This window comes from Peromyscus eremicus, chromosome 9 (genome assembly GCF_949786415.1).
Source record: "Peromyscus eremicus chromosome 9, PerEre_H2_v1, whole genome shotgun sequence".
Lineage (NCBI taxonomy): Eukaryota > Metazoa > Chordata > Mammalia > Rodentia > Cricetidae > Peromyscus > Peromyscus eremicus.
The window spans coordinates 88,803,117-88,821,766 of NC_081425.1; the positions used below are offsets into that span (position 1 = coordinate 88,803,117).

An 18,650-nucleotide genomic window follows, 5' to 3' on the forward strand; every position below is an offset into this window, starting at 1 on the left:
TCTAAGGGCGACAAGTAGCCAATCTTATTTCCAAGTGGCTGAGTATAATTGCAGTGAATTTAATATTCTAGTGTGATCCGTCCCACGCATAAACTCTGGCCCTCTACCTGTTGGGGTGTTAGGGAGGCCTTTGTTTGCCAGCGGCACTGTTGGGGGTCAGCAGTAATGCTATATTTGTCCATTACCGCTACTCCCTCCTAAAAAGGGGGTTGTGCATCATAGCAAAGCCAACAGGAGGTTGTTAAATTGGGCCTTGAGGCATTAAGGAACACAAAGGACATCTGGAGTAGGGAGAACAATGGATCCCTATCCAACTGCCTGGGAGGAGGTTGGGTCCTCCATAGGGAGTCTATGTGGTTAGATTCAGTGGTGGTATAATCTAGAGGCTTTTCAGTAATGCTGTGTCCCTCAGGCACAGTATGACTTGGCAGAGGAGGGAGGGGGTTGGGTACTGGGTTCAGTATCGTGTTGGGTCTCACTGCTGTTTTTACGGGGGACATAGTGTGCCAGATAGTGAAAGTGAGTTCGGGATCATGGCCAGAACGGTACAGCCGTAGTCCCCACATTTTCCAGTGGTCCAATCAGCCCTCTTTCCCTTTTCAGTGAACTTAATTATTAAGGAGTCACAACGACCTCCAGGGGTTGCCCAGGGGTGATTGGGGAAGCATTCCTTGTCATAGCAGGGGCCACAGTCCACCCATCCTGTGCCTTTCTGGCATTTTCCAGTTCCTGGCATATTCCTATCCCCCCAACTCACGGTAATCAAGTCAGTTTTTATCCGTTGCCTCCCATCAAATGTATCCAGTTCTTACACAGTCCCAAGTGGCACAGTAGGCTAGCCCTGGGCCCCCACCTTTTTTAACTTCATCCCGACTCTGTGAATGTCCAGGGCATACATAAAAGTGTTGGTCCCTAGTCCTCTTTCTCTGGCCAGGAGTAGCACACCTGTACCCAGGGAAAGGTTCCTGGTCCGATGGGTCCCATGCCTCTCTTACCAGATCACAGAGGTCAACAAACAAGTCCAGGAACCAGGTGTCCTTGGGTTCTCTGGCTGAGGAGCTGGAGTTGGCAATGACACCGGTTTCTGTGTTAACTACCAGCCTAGTCTGGTTCCACGGCATGTGAGGGTTGCTGGAGTGCCCCGCCCCCTGGGGGGCTCTCATGAGCAGGACCAGCAGGAGCAGGATGGGCTTCACTTTTGGCGGAGCTTCAGCTTCAGCAGGTTGGAGGGGTGTCTTGATGCCCCCCAGGTCTCGTCCCGGTGTCCTGTTGAAGGGGTAAGCGAGCCTGATGGTCGAGCATGGGAGTGGTGGACCCAGACTGCAATGCCGTCCACCTTGAGAGCGGTGGGGATGGTCAGGATGACAACGTGGGGCCCCTTCCATCTTGGTTCCAAAGTCCTGGACTGGTGTCTGTGGACCAGGACCCAGTCCCTGGGCTTGTAGCTATGGGGATTAGGAGAAGAGGAGGATGGATAGATGGCCCACAATTTGTGCCGTATGTCTGCTTGTTCTTGGGACAGAAATTCAGACTCTTAATGAGGTCTGCATCCTCCATCTGCACCACCAGTTCTGTTTGTAGACTAGGTATAAGAGGGGGTGGCTGGCTGTACATGATCTCAAAAGTGGTTAATTCTAGCTGGTAAGTGGAATTCCTTACCCAGAACAAGGCACAGGGGAGGAGAGCCACCCAGTCACCGCCAGTCTCTAAGGCTAATTCAGAAAGGGTCTCTTTTAGGGTCTGGTTCATCCTCTCGACTTGTCCAGAACGTTGGGACCGATAGGCACAGTGTAATTTCCACTCGGCCCCTAATGCAGTAGCTCTCCCTGGCTTACTTGTGAGATGAAGGCTGGGCCGTTGTCTGACCCAATCAGGTGGGGGAAACCAAACCTGGGGAGGATTTCTTCCAGTATCTTTTTTACCACCACGTGAGCCGCCTCATGTCTGGTTGGGTATGCTTCAGTCCATTCTGAAAAGGTGTCTACAAAAACCAGCAGGTATCTATATCCATATTTACCTGGCTTAATTTCTGTGAAGTCCACCTCCCAGTACGTACCTGGGCGAGTCCCTCTCTTCCAAGCTCCTTTTTCTCCTTTTATCTTGTAGGAGTTTACCAATTGGCAAGCCTTACATTCTGTTATAATTTTATCAATAAGTTGATTGGCTTGACGAATTTTTAAGAGGACCCAGAGATCAATTCTCTCAGCTTCCGGGTCCCTAAGTGAGAAGTCTGATGGATACTCTGGAGCATACATTTTCCTGAGTAGGCTCTTTTCCTGTAGGTAGCCACCACCATCCATCGTTCTACCTGAGAAGCCTAGGCTTCCTCATCTGAATTATGGTGTGGTGTGGGGGGTAAGCCATAGGGGCCTGGATCTGCCATAACAGGTAGAGCCACTGTGATCTCTAATAAGGCTGCTTTCTTTGCTGTCTGGTCCGCCAGGTTGTTTCCCTTTGACACGGCATCTGTCCCCCTCTGGTGGCCCAGACAGTGTGTTACTGCAAGTTTCTTTGGGAGATATAGTGCTTTTAGCAAGTCCAATATCTCTTGTTTATTTTTAATAGCCTTTCCTTCGGCAGTGAGCAGCCCCCTATCCATGTATATTGCCCCATGGATATGTAGTGTAGCAAATGCATACCTACTATCCATATAAATGTTAATCATTTTATCTTTGCCCAGGCATAGGGCTTTAAGTGAGTGCTATCAGCTTGGCTTTCTGGGCTGAGATGCCAGCTGGTAGAGCTTCTGCCCAAACATTCTCACAGGTGGTGGTCACTGCAGCCCCAGCATACCTGTGTCCATTTCATGCAAAGCTGCTCCCATCCATAAACCAAGTCTCTTCTGTGTCTGTCAGCGGTGTGTCGTGGAGATCAGGTTGAACAGAGTGTACCTGGGCTAGAATCTCAGCACAGTCATGGAGAGGGGTCTCTAGGTCTGAGTCTGGCAGCATGGTGGCTGGGTTTAGAGTGGTTGGTGCCTGGAATGTTATTCTGCTTGGATTTAAAAGCAGGGCTTGGTAATGAGTCACTCTGGCATTGCCCAGCCATCTATTGGGGGGTTGCTTTAGAACCGACTGTAAGGCATGGGGGGTAACAACCATGAGATTCTGCCCCAGGGTTAGTTTATCAGCATCTTTGACCAGCAAAGCCACTGCTGCGATGATGCGCAAGCATGGGGCCACCCCGCAGCTACAGAGTCCAGTTTCTTTGATAGATAGGCAACAGGCCTCCTCCATGGCCTAACATTCTGAGTCAGCACCCCTTTTTCCACCCCTTTTCTTTCATCGATAGAGAGGAGGAAGGGCTTGTTGATGTCTGGGAGACCTAGGGCTGGAGCTTCTACCAATTTTCACTTGATGATGTCAAAGGCAGTTTGCCCCTCCTTATTCCAAGTTAGAATGTGTTCCTTTGTAGCCTCATAAAGGGGGTGAGCAATTTCGGTGTATCCCGGAATCCAGAACCCCGCAGAGCCCAGGAACTCTCTGACTTGTCTGACTGTTTTAGGTACGGGTATCTTTAACACCGTTTCTTTTCTGGTCTCTGACAGCCATCTTTTTCCTTGTTTCAGTACATACCCAAGGTAGGTTACCTGTTTCTTGTAAATCTGGGCCTTTTTCACAGAGGCTCAATAGCCTAGTGTCCCTAGTGTTCTTAGAAGGTCCTTTGTTCTCCTGAGGCAGTCCTCTTCTGACTTAGTGGCTATTAGTATATCATCTACATATTGTAGGAAAGAGACATGGGGGTGCTGGGAGCAATACTCACTTAGGTATTCATGGAGGGCCTCATCAAATATGGTGGGTGAATTCTTGAATCCTTGTGGCAGCCTCTTCCAGGTCAGTTGCCCGCTTATTCCAATATCTGGATCATGCCACTCGAAGGAAAAGTAGCCCTGGCTTCTTCAGGGTGAGTGGAAGACTAAAGAAAGCATCCTTTAAATCCAGAGCAATATACCATTCCTTGTCTGGTAGGAGCATACTTAGCAGGGTATACAGGTTAGGTACTGTGGGGTGAATATCTATTACCCTTTTGTTGACTTCCCAGAGATCTTGGACTGGGTGGTAGTCATTTGTTTGTGGTTTCTTAACTGGTAGGAGAGGTATTTTCCATGCAGACTGGACAGGCTGTAAGACCCCCTCTTACAGAAGTCACCTTATATGGGGGGTATTCCCTTCTTGGCCTCTAAGGTCATGGGATACTGGCGGAATTTTACTGGGTCTGCATTAGGTTTGAGTTCCACGTATATTGGAGGCTGATGTTTGTTCAGCCCCATTCCCTGTGTCTGGGCCCAGACTGTTGGAAACTCTTGGAGCCAGATGTCCATACTTGGCCTGAGGGCGGACTTTTGCCTATGGAGGTGGTATTCCTCCTCCAAGGGCATTGTTAAAAACACTCCAATGTCTTTTCCATCTGGTTGTTCGATGTGGGTGCCTGCATCTGTGAAATGGATCTGTGCTCTCGTTTTGGTGAGCAAATCATGCCCCAGCAAGGGGTATGGACATTCAGGAATAACCAGGAACAAGTGGGTTACCTGTCCCACTCCCAAGTCCACCATTCTTTGGGTAGTCCATTTATAAGGTTTGGTACCCATTGCACCCTGCACCCAGGTCTTTTTCCCTGACAGGGGGCCCTCAGGTGTCAGAAGTACTGAGCTTTCTGCCCCTGTGTCCACTATGGAGAGGTTTCCCCTCCACTCTCAGGGTTACCCTAGGCTTGGGGAAGGGAGCCTGGCCCCATCTCCCCTAGTCACTGTCTTCTTCCAGGGTGGCGAGGATGGGAGTATGCTTCCCTGGCCCCACTGACCTGCCTCTCTTATTCCTGTTCTTGGGGTACTCTTTAGCCCAATGTCCTCCCTTACAATATGCACACTGGTTCCTCCCTAGTTTAGACTGAGGTTTCTTATCTTCTCCACAGTTTCCTGACGTGGGGGCTAGGAGCACTCCCTCCATCTGTGCCTGTTGCCTATCCAATATCTTGGTTAGGTTCCTCTCTTGCCTTCTGTCTCTCTTCTCTTTTCTTTCTCGATGTTCTCTTTCCCTTCTCTCTTCCTTTTGGTCCTCCATTTCTCTTTTATTATAAACTTTTTCTGCCACTGCCACTAGGTCTCTTAGGCTTCTTTCTCCTAGTCTTTCTAATGACTGTAGTTTTCTCTTAATATCTGGTGCTGCCTGATTAACATACACTAGGATAACTGCCTGTTGTGTTTCCTCAGATCCCGGCTTATAGGGGGAGTACTGTTTAAAGCCCCCATCAACCTCTCTAAGTATGCGGCTGAACTTTCTTCATTTCACTGTCTTAGGTCATCAATTTTTACCATATTAGTAGGCTTGCATGCAGCAGCCTTGAGACCTGCTAACAGAGCCTGGTGGTAGACCCGGAGATTCTCCTTACCTTCTGCCATATTATAGTCCCAGTTGGGGTGGGTGGATGGAAAAGCAGCCACAGCTAAAGCAGGATCTGTTAGAGGGAATGCCCATGTGTCCTGGAACTAACTTCTAAGCATTCTCCAGGATCTGGTTCCTTCCCTATCTATCAGGCCCCTCCAAGTAACTGTATAGGAGACTTGGTCAGGGTGGCCAGGGCTAGGGCGAAAAACAATCTCCTCTACTCAGTGGATGGTTGCAGCATCAAACGTTCCCCCTTCTGGCCACCCAATGTTGAAAGTTGGGTAAACAGAACACTCAGCTGAACAGATAGTGACCCATCTCTTCTTCTTAACAATCACGCTGTTGTTGCTAGCGGTCTCCTGGAAATCCTGCCAGTGAGCAAGGGTTAAGTCTAGGGGTGAAGTCGGGGTATTCCCCATAGAGGAAGAAGAAAGTCGAAGATAGTAGCTGAAAGAGAGAGAGAGAGAGAGAGTGAGTAAAGTAACAATGACCACAATAAAACACAAAATGGGAGCTGGAGAGGTGGCTCAGAGGTTAAGAGCACTGGCTGTTCTTCCAGAGGTTCTGAGTTCAATTCCCAGCAATCACATGGTGGCTCACAACCATCTGTAATGAGATCTGGTGCCCTCTTCTGGCCTACAAGCATGCATGTAGGCAGAACACTGTGTACAGAACAAATAAATAAATCTTTTAAAAAAAACACAAAATGACTCTAACAATTTCCCAGTTCCAAGTACAAGCTGGCACTTCCTCCTGTGGTAGGGGAAGATGCCCAAAACCACTCCTAATGGGTCATCTAATGAACAGGAGAGGCTCCTGGTCACTTTCCTGAGGAGGCTGCTGAAACCAAATGGTCACCTCTGAGGTGGCCCCAAATGGCTCGGGAGCAGGGGGTCCCTTGTACAAATTGGAGAACGAGACGTCTCTTTTTCCCTCCAGGTTCACTGTCTAGACACGTCTGCCCCAGTGAGAACCTGCAAAGTACAAATCGGTCGACCAGTACAAAACGAAAGTAACAAGACAGAGACACAGACAAGACAGAGAGCGTTCTTGTCACATCAATGGACCTCTGGACCCTTGAGGGTCCCAGTGGGGTCTCTGGGTTTCCTGGTCATCCCTGACCAAATGTTATGCTCTTAGTCCCCAAAGAGACTACTGAAGAATGTTATGATCGTGTCCCCAAAGAGACCACTGAAGAATGAGGCTGTCCAGAATGCAAAAGCAAAGTTTATTTCTGTTAAAGCAGCACAGCAGGGAACTTGTCCCAAACACTCACTCCTAGCTGTGAGGCTGGGAGGAGCTTCCCTTTTTTTGTAAGGCTACCTCTTAAAGGCAAAGACCACATAATTCATTCCCCCTCAACTCACCTCCCTCTGCCCAGTTAGTATCAGTTCCTTTTTTCCCAGTCTTTGATCTCTCGTCCTTTTAGCAACTATGTCAGGAGCTGTTTTATGAGCTGTCTCTGGAATTGGGATATTTTATGGCCAATTAGTCCAGGTGGCCGAACATCCTGACTTTGTAGTTGATATCACCATCTGGGAACCTGAAACTGGCCTGAGTTTTATCTACACTAAAATATCCTGGTTTAAACTTCTCTTTGTCTGTAGGGAATAGAGCGGGGGTCTTACTGAGGTTTCACAAGCTAGTGGGTTCACAGCAGCTAGGTGGCAGGCTGAGATCCAAGCTCCTATTCTGGACCCTCTGCTTCATGGCTTAATTATTAAACCATAGACCTTCCTTATGAGTTTTCACTTTGTTTGTTTTTAAGGCAGATCCATTCATTTTTAAGGAGCACGACAGAGTCCTGAGGCCAGTGTGAAGCACTAAAAATTCCGCATGAATGCAGCATTTGCTGCTTGGTCTAGTGGAGAGTAGTCAAATCAGCCATGGTTGCTGCAAATGCAATGACACACAGAGGGGATAATGGGAGCACACGTAATGTGGTGCTCAAACATACCTGCAGGAACAATACCCGTATACATACAAAATGAAATAAATATTAAAAAGGGGGAAAACAAAAATTAAAATAAGATACAAATGCAAGTCAGGGGCTCATAAACTGGCTCAGCAGGTAAAGAACAGTAAATCAGGAGCTCTTCCAAATTCTTTTTTAAGTCAGAGATACCCTAGTGTTGAGAGATGAAGACAGGCCAGTAGGTAGATGGATGGATGGATGGATGGATAGATAGATAGATAGTAGATAGAGGGTAGATAGATGGATAGATAGATAGAATTATAGCCCTATTATCCTGATGAACATATAAATACAAGGTTTCAATAAAATATTTGCAAATCAAGCTCAGGATCACATTAAAAAAAACATCAACCGTGTTCAAGTTGTCTTCACCTCAAACATGCAAGGATAATTCAACATACACAAATAAACATATTTCTTACACCACATAAAATGAATGAAAGACAAAAACAATATGACCCTCTGAGTATGTGAAATGATTATATATCAATGATAAATGTCCTGGAGTATCTAGGGATATAGAGGATATGTTTCAACATAACAAAGTCATTATCAAACAAGCCCACAGCAGCATCATGCTAAATACAGAAAAACACAAAGCAATTCAAAAAAAAGAAGGAAAAAAATATTCACTCCTTCCCCTCCTATTCAATATAGTACTTGAACTCTTATCAAGAGCAATAAGACAACTGAAGGAGATAAAGGGATACAAATGGAAAAGGGAGAAGTCAAAATGTTCTTATTTGCATATGATATGATTCTAAACAATTAAATCTTAAAATGTATTAGAAGTCCCTTAAGTCTGATAAATAGATTCATAAAAGTGAAGGGTTGCAAAATTAACACACAAAAGTCAGTGGCCTTCCTGTATACCAATCACAAACATACTGACAAAGAAATCAGGGAAATAGTTCCACTCACAAAATGCTTAAAAATATATGACAAGACATTTTATATAAGCACACTTTAAAAGCATGCTATTAAATACAATATACCACCCTTTCTAAGGAACTTAATAATGTGTCCATAAATGTTCTATTATTGGGCAAAGGACAATTTTTAAAGTGGAACAGGCAGGAGCATTCAGAGATAATTTTAAAAGGGTAAAGTAGGGAAACATGTCATATTAGAGAGAAACATGATATATGAGATGGAAAAAAATAATTTAACAGAGAAATGTAAGCAGTGGGTGTGATTGGTAGAGTTGATATTGTAATAAATTTCAGTGTCCAGAAACTTTGTGATTGGTGAAAAAAGAGGCTACAGGCTGGAAGAAGAATGGACTATGAGAGCATGCCCCGAGAATATGGCAAGTGTTCTAGTTAACATTCTATTGTGATAAAAGTTCAAAAAGCCAATCTGGGAAAGTGAATGGCTAATTCACCTCAAAGGTTGCAGTCCATCATCAATAGAAGCCAAGGCAAGATCCCAAAGCAGGTGCTTGAAATCACACAAAATGCTGTGTACTGCTCTGCTCAGCTAGCTTTCCTCTGAGGCCCAGGATCACTAGCCTAGGGATGGCACTGCCCACAGAGGGCTGAGCCATCCTCCATCAGTTAGCAACAAGAAAATGCCAAAGAATCATGGCTGCAAGCCAGTTTGATGGAGTCAAATCTTCAACTGTGTGTCAAATAGACAGCCAAGATTAGCCATCACAGCAAGCCAGAAGGGGAAAACATAAACCTCAGCTTACTGTGAAAACTGGCCCTGCATGAATAGGATTCTACGTTCAAAGTGAAATTTTCATTGTAGGAAGAATGATTCAATATGGTTTATGTCAGAAGTGAAATAATCAGTAAAATGATGAGTGATTATGAGCCCAAGGCACAAAGGAAAAGTTGGTAAATTTGACTATTGAAGCCCCTTCTAAAGGCTGCAGGGTAGCATGGGGAGGAGCTGTTGGCTGACAGCACCTTTGACCATCCTTCCAGTGTTTTGTGGAGAGGTTCCTATCAGAAATCCTACCCCTTACTACAGAGACCAGGTCCCATATACAAGCCTGAATCATCAACTGCATGCCAGAGCTTATGTTCTAGAGAAATGGAGGAGTCCATTCTGCTTGATGATTTGGGAAAGGCTGCGTCCCATTTTCAGAGCCATGAATGTTGAAAGCTTCTAAAGCAGCACCAGGCACATTGTCTAATGCCAGTATTCTTGGTGGCATACACCGCAGTGCCCACACTCATGATCCTAGTGTTAGTCCTGAGCTCTGTACAATGATTTAACTCTGGAGTATGATTTGTTTCCTATTGCTGCTGTCTCCAAATCCTGCCTCTTTGACCATCAGAGAAACTTCAAATCTTAATAATCTACTTTGCTTTTAAAGCAGCAGGAGGTTTATGACTGCTGTTTACAATGAAGACCCCACATAAATTTTTCCTGGGTCTTCCAATTTAAATAGGAGGTTTTTCTTTCTCAGAATGCATGGAGTGAGCAAGATGTGGTCTGGAGGAGTTCAAGTCCAAATTCACATGGCTCTTTCTGACAAGTACAGTGTGTTTGCTTTCTTCTCTTTTCTTTGAAGAGAAACCATTTTCTATCTCTTAGAACCTTTCCACCACAGTTATTACCAGACATAACATAATTATTTGAATTTCAAATCTTCAGTTATAGAGAGAGACCGCATTGTTTTGTGTCTGGGTATCTATCTAATGCCCTCCTACCCAATAAAGCAAAGAATGGTATTTCATCCTATTTTAGCCACCCATGATCAAAAAGAGGCCACAAAAAGTCATCATGACCATGAGATCTACAGGTGATTTAGGTATGATTTATATTTATCTTCACTCCTTGTTATCACTCTCTAAGGGAGCCCTTTTCTTATGAATATTAGTGAACAGGGGAATAAGACTGTGATGACTATTCTTGGCTGTCAATGTGACTATGTCTGGGATTAACTAATAACCAAAAATGGAGGGCACATCTGTGGGAGATTTCTGCTTATTTTGAAGTAGGAAGATCTACTTTTAGTCTGAACCTTTGAGGTAGGAAGTCACACCTATAATTCAGATCTTTAATCCAGATGTAATCTGGACCACTCCTTCTGTTGGAAGCATATAGAAGTACATGGAAGAAGGAAGCTCTTACTCTTTCTCTGCTTGCTTTCTCCTTGTTAGCACATCCATTCCTTCACTGACATTAAAGCCTACTTCCTTAAAATTCCAGCATATACTGGACCAGCTGAGACATCCAGTCTAGTGGAGTGAGCATCTACTGGATTCTTGGATTTTCCATTCCTAGCCAGATATTGTTGAATTAGCTAGAGCACAGCTTATAAGCCATTCTAACAAATACCCTTTCCATAGAGAGATTCATTTTATAACTTCTGTTCTCTATAGAACCCCGGCTAATACACCAGACATGTAGAGAGGACATTCTAGATCTGTTAGGGACTCATAACAGTCTCAGCTCACTTACAAATTCCCAATACTCACCTTCCCTTAACCTTAGCCTTTTCCAGGTGCTTGCTCACTTCAGAGAACTCAACCCTCCTTCTCCACATCATCCTGATCTAATTCCTTGACATGCTTTATTTCTCATATTATTGGGTATGGATATTAAGGAGGGGAAGAGCCATTCTTGGGCAGTCTTATAAAATGAGTGTTCAACTATCCTTGGGTAAAGTAGTGAAAAGATTCTAATGAGGCCAAATGAAATCTCTAGCTTTGGAAGGAGGAAGTGCTGAATGACTTCCCCTATGTCAGAAGAGAGACTCCTTGAAAGGAAACCTCAGCTTCTGGTCAGTTCATGGAGAACTAATTAGCAAGGAGGCAAAGACTGTGCCCCATGACATCAGCAGACCCTTTGCTGGGCATTCTATTGTATCCTGGACAGCACTTGGAATCCCCAATGATGTCACTACTGTTGTAGCAATGCCAACATCCTTTAGGACATTTGTTCAGTGACCACAAGCTTGGCCTCTGGACATGTTATCCAGACTCAGAGTTCTATTTGGGAGAGGGAATGGACAGCATGGGGAGACCAGAGTAGGCCGAAGGAAGCTGGTTCTAGATCTCCCTGGAAAACATGAAGGAATAAGTGGACATGAGGAAGACTCAGTGAGTTCTGGGAATGGGCTGGGGAGTTTTCTGGATGTTTTTAGGCTTGAGCCTTCCAGGGCTAGGACTCAGGAACTGGGAGTTTCTGGGAAGCAATAGGCCTATTCTGCTTCTCTGGGTTCCTAAAGAGCAGACCCAGATCAAGGATCCACGATGATGAGTTTGGCAGAGTCAGGAATTGACAAGGCTGAAGCTGCTTTGCTGGGTATCCTGTGCTTTCACCCTGAGTGGGAAAGGAGGCACAGAGGAACTAAAGAGATTTCTGTACCATAACTGTGTTTCACATTCACTGAAGTCCTTTAGTTGTGTGCCAGTAATTATAGGGAAAGTAGAGTACCCTGGCAAAACCGTAGGATCTCATACTTTACATTATAACCACTAGCAGGGCAGGATGCACCAAGTGCTACTGTCTTCCAGGGAATTCCTAAATTTTTGAGTTCTCTGCTGTGGGAGGTACACAGATCAGTTCAGCCTGAGAACTGTTAGATTCAGTGGACCTGGACTGAGACTGTCCCTTCCTGGTAGCTCTGAATGTCCTGCCATCTCAGGGAGGATGGTTTTGTGAATCTGGTGACTATGTTCTGCCCTTGTATGGCTTTTCCATTAACATGAGACTCTGAAGCATAGAGCAAGTGACTTTGGCATCCCTATAATGCCTGAGTGCTTGTGGACAGTAGCAATTTTCTCCAGGCTCTGAAAGAACATGGCTGAAGGACCTGAAGCCAATGAACATCCTCTGCAACTGTGAGTAAGCACTTAAGAGGCTGTCCACTATGTCACATTGTCTAGGGAGACAGAGGAAACCAGCTGACTTTTGAGTCAATCGCCTCCCTATAGAGAGGTGGGAGAACTGACATCCACAGAGGGGGAGACTCAAGTCTGGGCTTTCAGCACCTGCTTGGGTAAAGTCTCATCTGTCAGTCACTTTCTGCGCATCCTTCACTGAGTCAGGATTAACTGAGATGAAACAGTGTGTAGAGCAGGCACTCTCCCTTGATGTCTAGAATTAGGTATTACTGAGATAGCTCACCTTGTCTAGCATGACTTGTCAGTGTGATATAACATCTGAAAGGACACAGTTTTCCTCACATCACTCATTTGTTCTGGGATCCACCAGTACACTTCAGAAGCCACAGTCTAGACTTCTGGTGAATTTTCAATCCAGACCAAACAGGGTGCTAGTTCTTCATTTTAGTACTGTCAGTAAATTCAAAAGTGTGAAGTGGGGCTCTGGGAAAGGTCTATGGTAAAGGACGCCTATTAATCTGTCCTCTTGTGCCCTTTGCCTGCCTCTCTCATGCTCCAAAGGATGTTGTAATTTAAGCTGGCTGTGTCACCTTTCCTAAGGGCATGTGCATTGTCATAGGTGTCTCCAGGCAAGGAATATGGCTCTTGTGTAGCTCCAGCGATAGCACCACTGCAGTGACACACTACATACTATCCCCATGACTATGACACATTTGATTTTCTGTGAATGCCTTTGCATGTCTGTGTGTAGCCTCTCACTAGCCATTCATCTCTCTTCAAATTCCACAAACACTCAGGCAGGAATGGAGCCTTACACTTGTGGGAATGTTTGCTCCTGTGTCTCAGGGCTCACCTGGAGAGCCCTAGTCCTTATCATCTCCAGCCTGACATGTCACTAGTTGATCACACATTTGCTCACATCATGAGGGCTGGAATGTATTCTGCTGATGATTTAGGGTAATTTTCCTCATTAACTATGGGACTTTCCTTTGTACTGACAGGGCACCCACAACCTCCAAAATACCCACATACTATAACAGCCTTGGGGATTCTCCACAATTTGCTTTTTCACAGAAGAGGACTAATCTTTCCTCTCCACCAACCTGTCCTAATACCCTAGCAACCTTTTTTTCTCGTTATTGTTTAGAGATCTGAAGAAGTGATGAGTCATTTCATCGGATGTGTTTGGAATAGAGACTTCAACTTCCCATACATGAAGTAGTAAGAATATTCTAATGAAGCAGAGAGAGAGAGAGAGAGAGAGAGAGAGAGAGAGAGAGAGAGAGAGAGAGAGAGAGAGAGAGAGAGATCCCTGGCTTTGTAAAGAGGAGGTGTTGGAGGTCTTTCTGTCTGTTTCTGGAAGTCTCCTTAGAAGGGCAACATGGCTTTTTGCATTGCAGAGGAGCTGGGTAGTTGATAGATGAGGCCTCATGGAGATGACCCTGGTAGTCCCTTCTCTGGAAATTCTGTTGTATCCTGGAGAGCCCTTGGTATTCTCTGTGATGTTACCAGTGTTGTGGCAACACCACATGCCTGTAGGGTATTTGTTCAGTGCCCTTAGACATGTTGGTAAGACTGAGCAGGCTGCTTGGGATAGAGAATAGAGAACATGGACTGACCAGAGAGAGGCAAAGGGAGCTGACCTTTGGTCTTAGTGTCAAACCTGGAGAAATAAATTGTTCTGGTGAAGAAAAGGAATCCTCAGCAGGGGATAACGAGCTTCCTGGAGGAGGTGAACTTGAGCTGGGGCTCAGCTTCTGGGAAGCAATGGGCCTATCCTATTTCTCTGGGCTTAAGAGCAGACCCAGAGTCAAGAGTCTTTTATCGTCAGTTTAAGAGAGCCATAGATTATTCAGGCTGCAGCCGCTTTTCCTGGAACTCCTTCATTTCATTCAGACTGGCAAAGAGGAGCAGGAGGAATTGATTGACGAATGAGCTGTCCCTCTCTGGGTAGGATGTTGCTATACTTCATCCCAGTGGATTATTACAGTTTCCATGGGAATCTGATGATAATAAAAGGGAGGGAAATTCCCCTGGCCATCTACCAGGGCCTCAGACATTCAGATGCTTTGGTCCTGGGCAGGTGTGATCAGGACTTGGTGCTGCTAAACTATAGGGACATCGAGAGTTACCTGAATCACATCAGATATGAGCTGACACTGTCCTCCAAATCTCCATGGCTGGGATACATTATGTCTTCCAGGGCCAGGGGACTGCACTAGGGAGTGAGGCACAAGCCTAGCCTTGCTGGTTGAGGACAGAGACAGATCATGGGCACCAGTTTGAAGATAGCTGCACTGCTCTTTGGGAGTTTCACTGGGTCCCTAGCATTTCCTCTTCCTCAGGCTTCTTGGGACTCATCCTGGACACTATTAACCTTAAGCCATTCAAGTATACAAGTTCACTTTTTTTTATCTACCTGCAGGGACTACAGAGGAGGCACCATCCCAACTCTCCACCTTCACTGAGCAGGAACAGGAGGTGAAAAAAATAGAGAAACTCACCCTCTGGCTAAATAATATGACCTGTGAAAGAAATGAACTGTGTGAAATCCTCCCAATTACACCAACAAGGATTTGAAAAACAGGTAGTCATTATGCCCAGTTCTCTGCTGACCATCTTGATACCACAGTATCAGGCCCAGGTTTCCTGAGGAACAGGAGACTGTACATCCAGGGTGTCCTGGTGCCTAAACTAAACTTCCTGAGTGCGTTCAAGATGCAGAACTTGGACCCTGGGTAGGAGTGAGATGGGGACACAGGCTGTTCTGTTTCCTCCAAATGAAAAGCAGAGCCTGTGGCCTGAATCAGAGTCTGAGGATAGGGACAGTAGTGTGTGAGCTTTCAACATGCATTTTAAGATGCCTTGACAAATGTTGACTTGGGGGAGATGCTAGGTCCTGTTAGTTTGTTGTGAGTCTTTATACTTGACCAGTGGATGTTTGTGTCTGAAAGCTCCTAACAGCAGCTAGGCAGCTGGGAGAGGGGGCCTCGTCCCATTCATCCATCTCAGTTTGTAGCAGGAAGGCCTGGAGCTCCTCACTGCTCCTCTCTGGTCTTCTTCCTTATACTCTGAAATAGTGACACCTCCCTATATTTATTGGGGATTTTGATTGCATGTGGTGTGTGTGTGTGTGTGTGTGTGTGTGTGTGTGTGTGTGTGTGTGTGTCTGTGTCTGTCTGTCTGTCTGTCTGTATGTATGTGTCTGTGTGGTCCTGAGTGTCTGGGCTCTGTGGCATGGCCTGAGGATTTTATACAGTTTCCAGCAGATGGCACTGCTGAGTCCAGGGAAGCCCACTTTGAGCAGCATACCTCTTGGGCACTGTGCTCATCTTGGTGGAAAATTGGAATCCCCTGTGGAGTTTATAAAGCCATCCTGAAAATGGGACACCACCCTGGAAATTCTCTTTGTGTGCTCTCGTCCTCTGAGCCTCAATAGACACCAAGATATGTGAATCCCTGTTGTGAAGACAGGAGAAATGTCATCATAGGTTTCTGGTGGGCCCAGATATGAGGCTCAGACTCCTGGGAACTTCTTAGAAAGCTTATCTATAACTCTAGGCCCACTGAGGGAGCTCATGAAGCCCTGGCACCCCACTTTGGACCAGCTTCATCTTCTGGCTTGGGGACAGAATGGGAAATTTAATAAGCACCAGGAGGTCCCAATGTGTAAATGCCAGGCTGTGGTATCCATTGGGCTGGGGTAGTCCATGACACAGCCTCATTCATGTGATCCTTGTGGCCTGTGTTCATGAAATTCTTTTCTCCTTGGGCCATGCCCTACTACAGGCTGAATTTTGAGCTTGAAATGCTTAAAATGGCACATAAGAAGGTGAATGTCTGACCTGCAGAAATTGCCCATAGAGATCATTGATGCCTTGGACAAGTGCACGGGGCTGATTGAGGAGACTGAATCCTTCAGGTAAGTGCCTGATTTATCATGAGAGGAATTGTCTATGCCCTTCTTTGTCTTTGATACAAAGTGAGGGCTTTGGACTCAGTTTTGTTAAGTGTGGAAAAACACTGTGGCCCTCCCATCATTGTCCTGCCAGCCTTAGGAGCCCTTAGACGGAAAAATGGTTTGTACCATGAAGGGGATGTCTGGCAGTCCAGGTCCTCTGGGCACTGGCAGGGGCTTCACAGACCTGGTTTCCATGGGACCTGTAGATAGAATTTATTCCTGTTGGGACTTCTTCCCTCCTTCGAGAGTTTTTGCCCTCTACCTGCTGCTGCTTTCCCAAAACAATGAACAGTTAAGGACAGGTGTGGACTGCACCCTGTTCTCAGAGGCACAGGTTCCCTTTTGGCATCAGGGTTTTCAGAAGTAGTTTGATTCTCTCTGAAATTTGGTTATTCTCTGTATTTGGCCTGCCTCTGAGTGATGCTGACTTGGCTACTGAGAGCTCCATTCTTGGGCTGTCTGCGGTCTGGGACTTTTTAGCGCTGGTGGTACTTGGAGGTAGAAATGGCAAATGGAGGCTGTCTGGGACTCACCATGTTTTGGCAGTTGTTCAGTTACCTCCACGGCCAGGTCCTCTGAGATTGGACTCAGCTGAAGGAGAATGTACATGTGTTGAGACTGAAGAACAGACTGCTATGGAAGGAGCAGATTGAAATGCTAGAGTCCTGTTAGGATCTGAAGAGGCTCTTGAAGGAGGTCCATGAGATGATCTGTGACCCTTCTGCTGAGCAGCAGCAGGTAGGCTGAGGCAGCAGGGGCAGGTGCCCACCTTCCAACCATAAACATAGAGACACCCATATACCATCCACCCATCCATCCAGACTCCCACCTACATACCATCCAATTGTTAATTTTTGTGATCACTCCCAAGTCTTTCTGGAGAGTTAGCCTCTTGCAAGAATCTGGATAATTGTCAAGCAAACCCTCCTGCTCTCCTAGAAGCTGCAGTACATTCAGAGAGCTGGGTCAGCCACATATCACACACCTACATGTCATTATGATCAGAGGGCTGCTATGCAGGGAGGTACTTAGGGAACATCACAAAGCTTTCATTGATGATGTCAGTGGCCTGTGGCTCATTTGCTTTGCAAAGGTCATGTGAGATCACAGGTAGGTAGCAGCCTTCAAGGACTAGAGCCCAGTGCCAGTGCCAGTGCCAAGTGAGTGGTTCTCATTGTCAACATTTTGGGTGGCATGTGGTCTTCTCCTTTCTTCCTGCATCCCAATTCCTTTTGCCAAGCTCTTGGTTCATAGTGACAGATGCCTTAGTACCACCTTGTCAGTCCTTTTTCTGGGCATGGTGCTGGACAGTTCTCTGGGAGCATCCTGGAGTTTCCAACCCGGAGCTGCCTGGATGACCACACATGTGTGAGGACTTTGACAGGGTGAGGGTTGGGGTGACAGATTTGAAGCTGCAAGAAGACATTTTCTCCAATCCCCTCAACATAGTCTGACTAAGCTGTGTGCTGCCCTAGGAATTTTTAGGCCCCAAGGGATGGATTGCCATATTGTGGGTCTCAGTTGAAACATCTGATGTGCATAGTCTAAATTCAACTGTTTGTTCAGCATGAGGTCCTGTTCATTGTTTCCTACTCACTTCTAATTTCTGTAGTCTATGTGTTATCTATGCAGGTGTGTGTAAATGTGTACATTGGTGGGTGTGTTCAGAGGCTACATAATGAAATCCTGTGTTGTCATCCGTTGTTCACTCTCTTATTCCCTGGAGCTCAGGCCTTTCTCTGAACCTGAAATTTTCTCTTTGGGCTAATCTGGCTGTCCAGCACTCTTTGGATCTCCTGTCCTCCAAGGTAGATCTTCTGTCTTGTTTGTTCTCATCCAATTCCTACAAGTTTCAATTGCTCAGAAAGAGGAAGGATGTGGTAGCTTTCTCTTTCTTCATTTACTTTTATTGTTTTGATGTTAATGTATTTTCTAATAAATAACAAACAATACAGATGTTTTAAAAATGAATAGTAGGCACAGAGCTTAAAACCACAGGAAATGTCTGGTTTGTCTCATTGGCTTCACAACACAGAGTCCCACAGTGCATCTACTTGCTGACATTGTGTTGCTGACTACATCATGTGCATGCCTGTGTCTTAGAACATCTCATAGCTGTGTAGAGTGCTGCATTCCTGAGAAGCAGTGTAGGTCACTTCACTGGCCTCCTTCTGACTGACATTGGGGCTGTTTTCATATCACATGCACTGCAACCTGTTATAAACTTCCTGGGTTTTGACCATGGGTCACTTTCTTTCTTTTGAGCTAGGCAGGGCTTCTGTGGAGGAGCCAGGGTAGGTTTAGTGATGAGACTGTGATGAATCAACTTGGAAGCCGTGGGATCACTGAGTCTTGGAATAGATAAAGCTCATGAAAGTAAAAGTAAGTGCAGACCAGGGTAGCAGAGCCTGGCTGAGTCTAAGAGTCTTGTAGACAGCAGCATGGACCCACTCCCCCGCTGCAGCAGACTTTCTGAAAGGCAGCCTTCTCTCCCTGGCCATTCTGGGATCAGAAGTGTGTGTGTG

General features: G+C 45.8%; 1 protein-coding gene and 1 long non-coding RNA gene across 6 annotated transcripts in view; both read left to right on the forward strand.

Annotated features, from left to right (window-relative positions):
• Positions 1-18,650, forward strand: part of LOC131919654 (disks large homolog 5-like) — a 406,205-nt gene that overhangs the window by 147,184 nt on the left and 240,371 nt on the right. The window lies entirely within an intron of this gene.
• Positions 1-18,650, forward strand: part of LOC131919664 (uncharacterized) — a 32,242-nt gene that overhangs the window by 11,397 nt on the left and 2,195 nt on the right. Inside the window, exons 1-4 of one of the 4 annotated variants that reach the window (XR_009381340.1) lie at positions 10,797-11,417; positions 14,590-14,751; positions 15,954-16,086; positions 16,672-16,863. This is a non-coding gene — a long non-coding RNA (uncharacterized LOC131919664). Of the gene's footprint in view, positions 1-10,796; positions 12,162-14,589; positions 14,752-15,953; positions 16,864-18,650 lie in introns of those variants that run through there. The other 3 variants (XR_009381339.1, XR_009381338.1, XR_009381341.1) reach the window with 3 other exon arrangements.